At 35.2% G+C, this 9,352-nt stretch overlaps 1 protein-coding gene across 1 annotated transcript in view; it reads right to left on the reverse strand.

Moving 5' to 3' along the window:
- Window positions 1-197, reverse strand: part of LOC144974856 (uncharacterized) — a 2,665-nt gene extending 2,468 nt beyond the window's left edge. Inside the window, exon 1 of the mRNA XM_078918220.1 lies at window positions 1-197. This exon is cut by the window's left edge and continues 459 nt beyond it. The gene's annotated coding sequence lies outside the window, so the exon portion shown is untranslated.
- Between the last annotated feature and the right edge of the window lie 9,155 nt (window positions 198-9,352).

Consider the following 9,352-nt stretch of genomic DNA (forward strand, 5'->3'; position numbering starts at 1 on the left):
TTTGGCGATTCTAGCTGGTACTACAATCATAAAATTAGCGATACTATCAATTCATTTTTCGTTACATAGGATAGGTGTCAGAATAATCTTCATACATCACACATCTAAGGAAAAAAAGTAATGAGTTAGTACTTACTTGGATGTTTCTTAATTAGAGTTGATGAAAAAGTAAGTAACTGAAACTGGCGCTCATCATATTGTTTCAAACAGGAAACAAAATTACCAAGTCAATTATTGTAGATGCCATCTACTAGTAAGTTGTGGATCATATTGACACGACTATGTCACTAAATAAATAGATGCATAATGTCACAACAAAAACAACAAAATGATGTAAACTTATATTGCCTATATACATTTAATAAGAAAATATGATTTTAACTGACTTTTCCGTAGTAAAATCATGGGGGTTAAATGGCCCTCAAATAAGAAATAAATAGGACTTTCGAGTATTTTACTATGTGCAAGTCATGGGGGCCAAATGGACCCCAAATCAGAAAATAGGACTTTCTAGTATTTTTCTCTTTGCAAGTCATGGGGGCCAAATGGACCCCAAATCAGGAAATAGGACTTTCTAGTATTTTTCTCTTTGCAAGTCATGGGGGCCAAATGGACCCCAAATCAGGAAATAGGACTTTCTATTTTAGTATGAAAATAGCGTTAAATCCGTTGATGGTGTTCTCATGTATTCTAATGTAAAAAACACGCCACAGGTAGTTTGTGGTGACCAGTAAGCTGCTGTACTGTGAAAATAAAAACAACGGATTTTTTTTTTAATTTGGACGAGGACGAGGTTTCTGGCAAATTTTAAACACGTGATTTTTTGGATTTTTTTTTTTTAGTTATTTTTTTGGGGGGAGGGGGTATTTTGTTTGTTTATTTATTCCTATTTTTTAAAATAATTTTTTTTTTATCAGAGCACAAGTATGGTACTACCTATCAGTATCAGCAATATTTGATCATACTGACTTGGCTATCCTCAAGCTGTCAACCCATATTTTTCGGTCTCCAGGCCATAATCATGCTTGACACGTAATTGTCACAAGTACTGGGAAGTTTTATTTTATATTTATATATAATACAAATTGTCACTCACATTTTTTGTGGCCGAGACGTTCGTTTCTGTGTCTCTTTACACGTCCTCAGTCGGCGTAATCCTTATATATATATATATATATATTATATATATATATATATATATATATATATATAATATTTTCTTCAATATCATAGATTTACCTCTTACCATGTCGAAACGTTGTGCCAAATGGTCACGTGACAGGCTTGGAATTGAAGGTGACAAGGCTTTGAATCGTATATTATTTACATCATGATAGTGAAAGGACAACATACCTGCGATGCGTACGATTATCGTTGAAATGTCATCCCTATTAAAGCTACACGTTTTTGGCGTCTCTCTCTCTCTCTCTCTCTCTCTCTCTCTCTCTCTCTCTCTCTCTCTCTCTCTCTCTCTCTCTCTCTCTCTCTCTCTCTCTCTCTCTCTCTCTCTCTCTCTCCATCTCTTTCTTTCTCTTAATCTCTCTATGTCTCTCCACTTCCCGCCCCAGGTATTCTCTCGTGCTAAATCAATGATGTGATTCTATTATTGAATTACTGTAAGTATTGATTGGTATCTACACCAAAACTTGCTCAATGAAAATGAAAACACATCGAGTCATGACTCAGATAAACACGTTCAGTCTTGCTCAATCAATTTCACCAATCAATAAAAACAGTATCGGAATCTGTCGCACCCAAACCTCTATATATGGGACTTTATTTTCATTGAACCAGAATGAGCTCCACTCATAAATTATTTATAGATGATGCATATTCACAAACGCCATTTCTGACTAAAATGACAACTTCTTTTTATTTTTTCATTTTCGCCAGAATTATAACACCACGTTGTTTGTTTGTTTTGTTTTGTTTTTGTTTGTTTGCTTTTTTTTATGTTTATTTATTTTTTTTTTTTTTGCGTTACTTTCTTATTATTTCGACAGGCAAAATTGATCAATATTTTACTGGATCACACGCTGTCCCGATCAGAGAAGTAATTTATAGCTGTCAAAAGCTTTTGTTTTTAATAAAAATTCTATGCAAAAAAAAAAGATAGATTATACATTGAGCATTTATATAGCACAATGTCCACTAAACATGCTCAAAGCGCTTTACAGTAGTTCCTTGCTAACAGCATAGACATACATGACGGAACGTGACTCCTGTAAGGGGGTATTACAGTTTATTTTCAACAGAGACAACACTGTTAACGGTCAGGTGATATCATATAAGTAAAGAGCCTTTTTCAAGAACTCAAGTTTGCGTTGAAAGCGGGTGGTTGGATGGGAGCATCACCCTTGAATCATATACCTATGATGTTCGCATGGGTGTACGATCCGATAGTGATGTCGTTTCTTCTTCTCTTTACTAGCCTATCCTGCTTCTTTGGTTTGTGATTGTATTTTTGACAGGGGATATTTTTTTTCCTGTAAATCCTCTGCCTGTTTGTTCTTGGTTATTTATAATTTAGCTTATGATATCTTTAGGTTATGATTTTGATTTACATTTGTACTATTTTTGTTAGATTGCTTGTTTTTTTGTTTCAGCGGTCTCTCATATAACCTCAATTGTGTTAGAAGAGACCTAAAGCAACAAACAAACAAAAAAGCGTTGAAAGAAAGAATTATGAGATAGAATATTTGATAAATAAATAAAGATTAAAGTTCTTGTATCCAAAAATTAAGTTCTTTAGAGCCACAAAGGTTATGAAGTCTTTTTTTGTAATGTTAACTGACAATAACAGTTGCTTGTTACTAGTCACCATCAGGACTCAGATCAAAGCAGTTTCCACCAGATCAAACAAATCTTGCTACCCAATCATTTATTTAGAGCTGAATGGAACATTTAACCCTCTCCTTACCAACTATAGGAAAATGGTCACATTCGTTACGATACAACCAACATTTTTCTTATGCAAATTTATTTTGTACATCATAAAATTTAAAGAAAATGAACAGTGTGTTGTATAGCATGTTTTACTAAAGAAATTATTTATCGCAAGAACTTACTGCTATTGTGTATGAGTAATTAAAAATCTATTTTTGTGTTTGTTGGGTATGAAGTTTTGGGGAAGATCCTGAGAATGGCAGGTAAGGAGAAAGTTAAATAACGTAAGGCATTGACTATGAAAGTCTTGAACAAGTGTGTGATGATTCTACGTGTGTGTTGTATTTAGCTATGTGGTCTAGTGGTATGACACTCACCTTCGGATCGGAAGTTGAGTCCTTGCAAAGGCTCTTTACTAACCTTACTCGGGTGTAAAATGAGTACTTGTCGGTAACAGCGTTGTCTTGTCGGAAACTAGCATCATGTCTCTTCATATATTATTATAATTATGTTAATTGTTGCTGCTTTGAGCGCGTTTACTGGATATTACGAAATGTAAACGCTCTTGTTGTGAAAAGAGTTTATATACAATAGCAATCAACTTTTTTTTTTTTTTTACAGTCTGTATACATAACAACATATTACAAAGAAAACTGGTTAAACCGGAAACGACTAATTCCATAAAGTCGATAACCTGGAAAAAAAAAAAGACAGTTCGAAATCGTGTCATTTCCCCCCCCCCCCCCCCCCCCCCCCCCCCCCTATTTTTTTTTTCTTCACGACGTCTAAATGCCACACATAATATGGAATGAACGAATTGGATGATGGGTTGCAACCCACAAGGTGAATTGAGAGCTTTCTTTTCCTCTCCATTTCTAAAACTTAATATATATTATTACCCGTCAGCCTAAATCAGTATTAAATTGGTAATGCCTTATGGAGGATGGTTAATCTAATACCGTGAAACATAAATATATTTTATCTTTGTATTTACGGCTCCTTTAATATTAAAGTCGAGCACTTTTTATTCGTGGGTTTTGTTTTATATTTTCCTCATATTTGCACCAAATATTTTATAAGAATGATATCACTTTTCTTATAAATGAAAGTCTTCTACAAAGACATGCTTCCTTTTAGTCAAACGTTAATAACCAGTCTGTATAATTCCGACTTCAATGCTTTAAGAAAGGTTGAATGGTGGTTTTTCTTTATCATAATATCATTCTTACACCAAGAAATCAGTACCTAAGTGCAATGCCTCTCGGGCTTCGTCGCACGTTACCATCGCTTTTAATGCCCTTTTAGTGAAAACACTATTATGATCTAAATGTTAGAGTAAACCCAAACCCTGTTTGTAAAAAGGTTAACCGTCTCGAAGATTTACAGGTGCAATTCATTTTCACCTTTCACTCCTCCCTCTCTCATTAATCCCTTTCTTAACTGTCTGGTAACCTCATACGTCATATCAGTCAGTATGTCAGTCACAAGTCATTCACTCACTCAATGATTACACGCCACCAGTCACTCAGCTCTTAGCCAACTTGCCGATCTTTCTCCTCACTTATCCATTCATCCACTTACTATATCCGTCCTATTAATTTGATCTCCCACTCTTTTTAACTCACTCATTCACACTTTTATTACTTGCCTCACCCTCTTGTCCCACTTCTACAAACGAGCTTTTATATAGCCCAATATCCACTAAACGTGCTCAAAGCGCTTTACAAGGGGTCCCTGGACTACAGCAACACTTAACATGTAGGACGGGACACGACGCCTGTTAGGCTATATTACATTTTTTTCAGACAGAGACAACGCCATGGGCCAGACACTCTTTTTACACCTCAGTACGTTGAGAGAATGTGAATAAAGAGCCTTTTCCAAGGACTCTACTATGCTCAAGCGAGGCACGAATCCAGGACTTTCCGATCCGAAAACGAGTGTTATACCACTTGACCATTCATCCTTTCATTACCCAAACAAATTAGAGAGCAAGCACTGTTGTAAGCTAAAAATCTGAAAAGGTGTGTATGAAACAGTGCCAGACAAAGCAGAGAGAAAATACAAGAAAAAAGTCATCCCGAGAAATCAGACCTCTGACCCCCTGATATGAAACACTCGTAAACATACCTCTCTATCCTGTATATTATATTCATCCATCCTTAATCCAACCATACATTAATTCCATAGTCCATCCATCCATCCATTGTGCGGCCATCTGGTCTAGTGGTATGACACTCGCTTTCGGATAGGAAGGTCCTGGGTTCGAGCCTCGATGGGCGAAAAGTTGAGTCCTTGAGCCCTCGCTCCTCTAACCCTTTGACAACAAACATTTTAACCCTTTACAAAATTCAAAATTCGATTATATTATTATTTTAGAATTTACAGTTTTTAATTTGAAAAAAAAGATAAAATATTTTTAAAAACTTGAGCCTTTATATAGCGCAATATCCACTAAACGTGCTCAAAGCGCTTTACAAAGGGTCCATGACCAGCATCAACACGTAACATGTAGAACGAGACATGCGCCTGTTAAGCAATAATACAATATTTTCCGACAGACAACGCTGTTAACGGCCAGATACTCATTTTACACCTGAGTACGGTGAGAGAATGTGAGTAAAGAGCCTTTTCCAAGGACTCAACAATGCGTCGAGCGAGGTTCGAATCCAGGACCTTCCGATCCGAAAGGGAGTATCATACCACTAGATCACATAGCCGCACAAGAGCAGTAACTGCGATACAATCCGAGTCTCATTTCTATTGTCTTTGCGTCAATCGGTCAGATATCATGACTTTTGATATAAAATGAGTGTCGGCATGCAAGGGTTAACTGGTAAAAGTTTAAAAATAGACCAGAAACCTCCATCAGATAACTATGCACAACAGTCGACACTTTGTTCTCATTGACATTGAACGAAAGGCCGATCGATGGCAGCTACTTGGTGAGTAGATCAATAAAGCTGAGTTAGTGATGGGGATGAGTACAGCTCGCGAGTTTAACATGACAATATGGACCTTATAACCAAAAAAAAAAAAAGAACATATTTTTTAAAAAAATAAACAAACAAACAAAAAAGAAGAAGGAGTAGGAGGAAGAGGAGGAGGAAAGAAGAAGAAGAAGAAGAAGCTGTTATTATGAAGCTTACGAATGTTTTTTTTTTTTTTTTTTTGTTTTGTTATTTTTTTTGTTGTTTTGTTTTTAAGGGTTTTACTGCGCTCGCAGCACTTTTATGTCATTTCAGTGCCAAAAGGAAGCAAATGGGATAGTCAACAAATTCTAGATTTACAATTAATAATAATAATAATAATAATAATAATAATAGTAATAATAATAATAATAATAATAATAATAATAATAATAATAATAATAATAATAATAATAATAATAATAATAATAATAATAACAATAATAATAATAATAATAATAATAATAATAATAATTCATTTGTATAGCGCTATACTTCCAGAGGCACTTTAAAATGTAATGGTCTACGGATTACAAAGAAAGACACAGACATACATAAACACACACACACACACACACACACACACACATAATATATATATATAATAACAGATGACAATAATCGTACGTAACGCAAACAAAAAATATTTGATTTCACCTCACATACTATTTATATCCATAACTGTCCCGTTTTGTAAAAGCACACAAGAACATTAAAATTTAATTTATGACAAAGAGGAATGGCTCAGATAAAGAACAGAAGTAGATTCAAAGAGCATACTAATAGTTTACTTAGTTTGAGACGTAGATAATACACAGTCTGATGTTTGAGATCTCTTAAAGTCTCATAAAACACAAGCACAGGATCCCACAAAGAGAATTAAACTCAAATGCTTAAAGATCACTTATAGATCAAAACAACAAATAAAACAGCACATGAGAGAGGGAGAGAAAGAAAGAAAGAAAGAAAGAAAGAGAGAGAGAAAGAGAGAGAGAGAGAGATACAAGGACAAAAATATTATAATATAATAGATATTATCTTATCTCAAAACTATTGCGATATATTTGACTGTCTTTCTCCCAGCCAAGGACACAACCAAGTATCTCATCCCGACGAAGACAGAAAGCGAGCTGTAATACAGATGTAAAGAGAGATAAGACACAGCAAGTGCCCTCACTATCGAAGGACAAAAGACCCCACCCTGTGCCTTACGAACAAAAAAAATTGGCTACACAACTTTATTTATAGGCTTTCGGATCGGAAGGTCCTGGTTTTGAGCCTCGCTCGGAACATAGTTGAGACCTTGAAAAAGACACTTTACTCATATTCTCTCACCGTAGTCAGGTGTAAAATGAGAACCTGGCTGTTAACAGCGTTGTCTCTGTCTGAAAAAAAAAATGCCATATCGCCGGACAGATGCCATGTCTCGTTCTATATGTTACGTGTTGCTGTTGGTCAGGGACCCCTTTGTAAAGCTATTTGAGCACGCTAAGTGGATATTGCGCTATATAAATGCTCTAGTTTTACTCGATTTATTTTGTGTTTGGTATTTTAAACACATCCATGATATTATATATTTTCTTATTATCCTTCTTGATATCATAACAGTATGATTATTAAAGGGTGATCGAGCGACAGTGAAAGAGTTAGAAATGTAAAGAAAAAAATGATAAAATAATTTCGGGAGTGGTTTAGCAGATTTTAGAAAGTTGTTGTTTTTTTTTGAGAAATAAGTATGAAAGACATGTAAATAAAATCTTTGCCAAAATGTGCATTTCCCTAACAAAATAAATGGCGCTTTTTCATCGATAAGGAATTTGGCAACCCCGAGAGTGGATGATTGAATAAACAAACAATTTTGGAAAAATTATTAGGATGTGGTTGTCATCACACTCCTGTTTATTGTTGTTCTTTTTAGTCTGCAAGAGAGGTTAACATATATGTAGATATCACCGTATTCGATCCAACGAACAATATTAGTGGTAAACATCGCACACAGGCTCTGTATGTTGGTGGTAACAGCTTTATTTAACGCGTAGTGGAAGGGAACAGAACCACGCCTATAGATAGTACGAAGTTGACGTCACTCAGGTCTTTGTTATTGTTTTTTTTGCCATCCGCGTTTATGAGTAATTCTCACTTAACTGTATTATCCGAACTATAAACGTTCATGGTTACACACAGTTTAGTTTGTTGGTCCGTTATACGTCCGGATGGCAATGTTGTGAGCTTCTTAGCCAAGTGCATACTATCTATTGACTCTCAACCTCTTTATAACAATACAATGATTAGGACAGTCGGAGCAGTCATTATTAAGTTAGTAAACACTAGCAGTTAATGTTACCGAGTTACCGAGTCAATGATTACGTTCTCAACCTACAACGATCGACGAGGAAGAAAACGAAGATCTCCTAAGACTCTGAGGACAGATCTTTGTTTTCTTCATCGTGGTTCGTCGATAGTTGTGGGTTGGGAGCGTAATCGTTAACTTGCTTTTTTCTAAACCAAGAGAATAACGCGGGTATTCGATGGTATGGATGCTAAAGATGGTATGCGTTTAAATAAAATGCTATCCAGTTCCACCTGCCTGATCAATCGCCCCGTGAAATCTTAAACGTTTATAGTCTGATTGAGAGAATAGAGTGAGAACGAACTACCCAACTGGCAGTCTAAAAAGAACAAAACACAATCTCAAATAGCAGGGTGACGTCTATTTCTTTCTGTCTGTCGTTTGTAAATAACCAGATATAACATGTTTGTCCAAGCGTGTTTGAGTCGTTTAATTCATACAATTAGAGATAGTAAAAGTAAACAGTAATACGTATCAAATCAACCATTATTTTTAATTGAATTTATTACCACGCTATTCATTTCATTGCCGATTTTAGATCTTACGATTGGACCAAGCAAATATGATTAATTTTAACGGACATATTTTAAACCAAATGTGTGGCTCTCAGTAGCTTAACAGGTAGGGTAATGGACCCATACACGCAGCAAATGGACCTTGTTTCAAACCCGCCTTTGCCCTGAGTCAGTTCTTACCTTACCATTGAGACCACCCGTCAGCAGTGGTTGGGAAGCTGAGTCTCACTTAGATTTAGCGGGTGGCAAGAAATTGTTAGTGTCCGTTTAACGTGATAGGAACCGAGAAAAACTCCGGCTTCATTATTATTATTATTATTATTATTATTATTATTATTATTATTATTATTATTATTATTATTATTATTATTATTATTATTATTATTATTATTTTTATTATTAGAATAGATAAAGAGATAGATAAATAAATAAATACATTTTCACTATAATAGATATCCGTAGTTTTTCTTTACTCAAGCCTTCAGACCTAACATTGTGATCGAACTGTGCACGGTCGATAAACAAAACAGCAGTGTGTGAATGAGCAAAGAGAGAGAGAGAGAAGAATCATCTGCTATGAAGGAGTGGGGGAGCAGTGATTAAATAAAACTCTATGATGATGTATTATTTCC

The sequence above is a fragment of the Berghia stephanieae genome, chromosome 6 (assembly GCF_034508935.2).
Source record: "Berghia stephanieae isolate SIO BIC M18660-M18661 chromosome 6, UCSD_Bste_1.3, whole genome shotgun sequence".
In the NCBI taxonomy this organism is placed as follows: domain Eukaryota; kingdom Metazoa; phylum Mollusca; class Gastropoda; order Nudibranchia; family Aeolidiidae; genus Berghia; species Berghia stephanieae.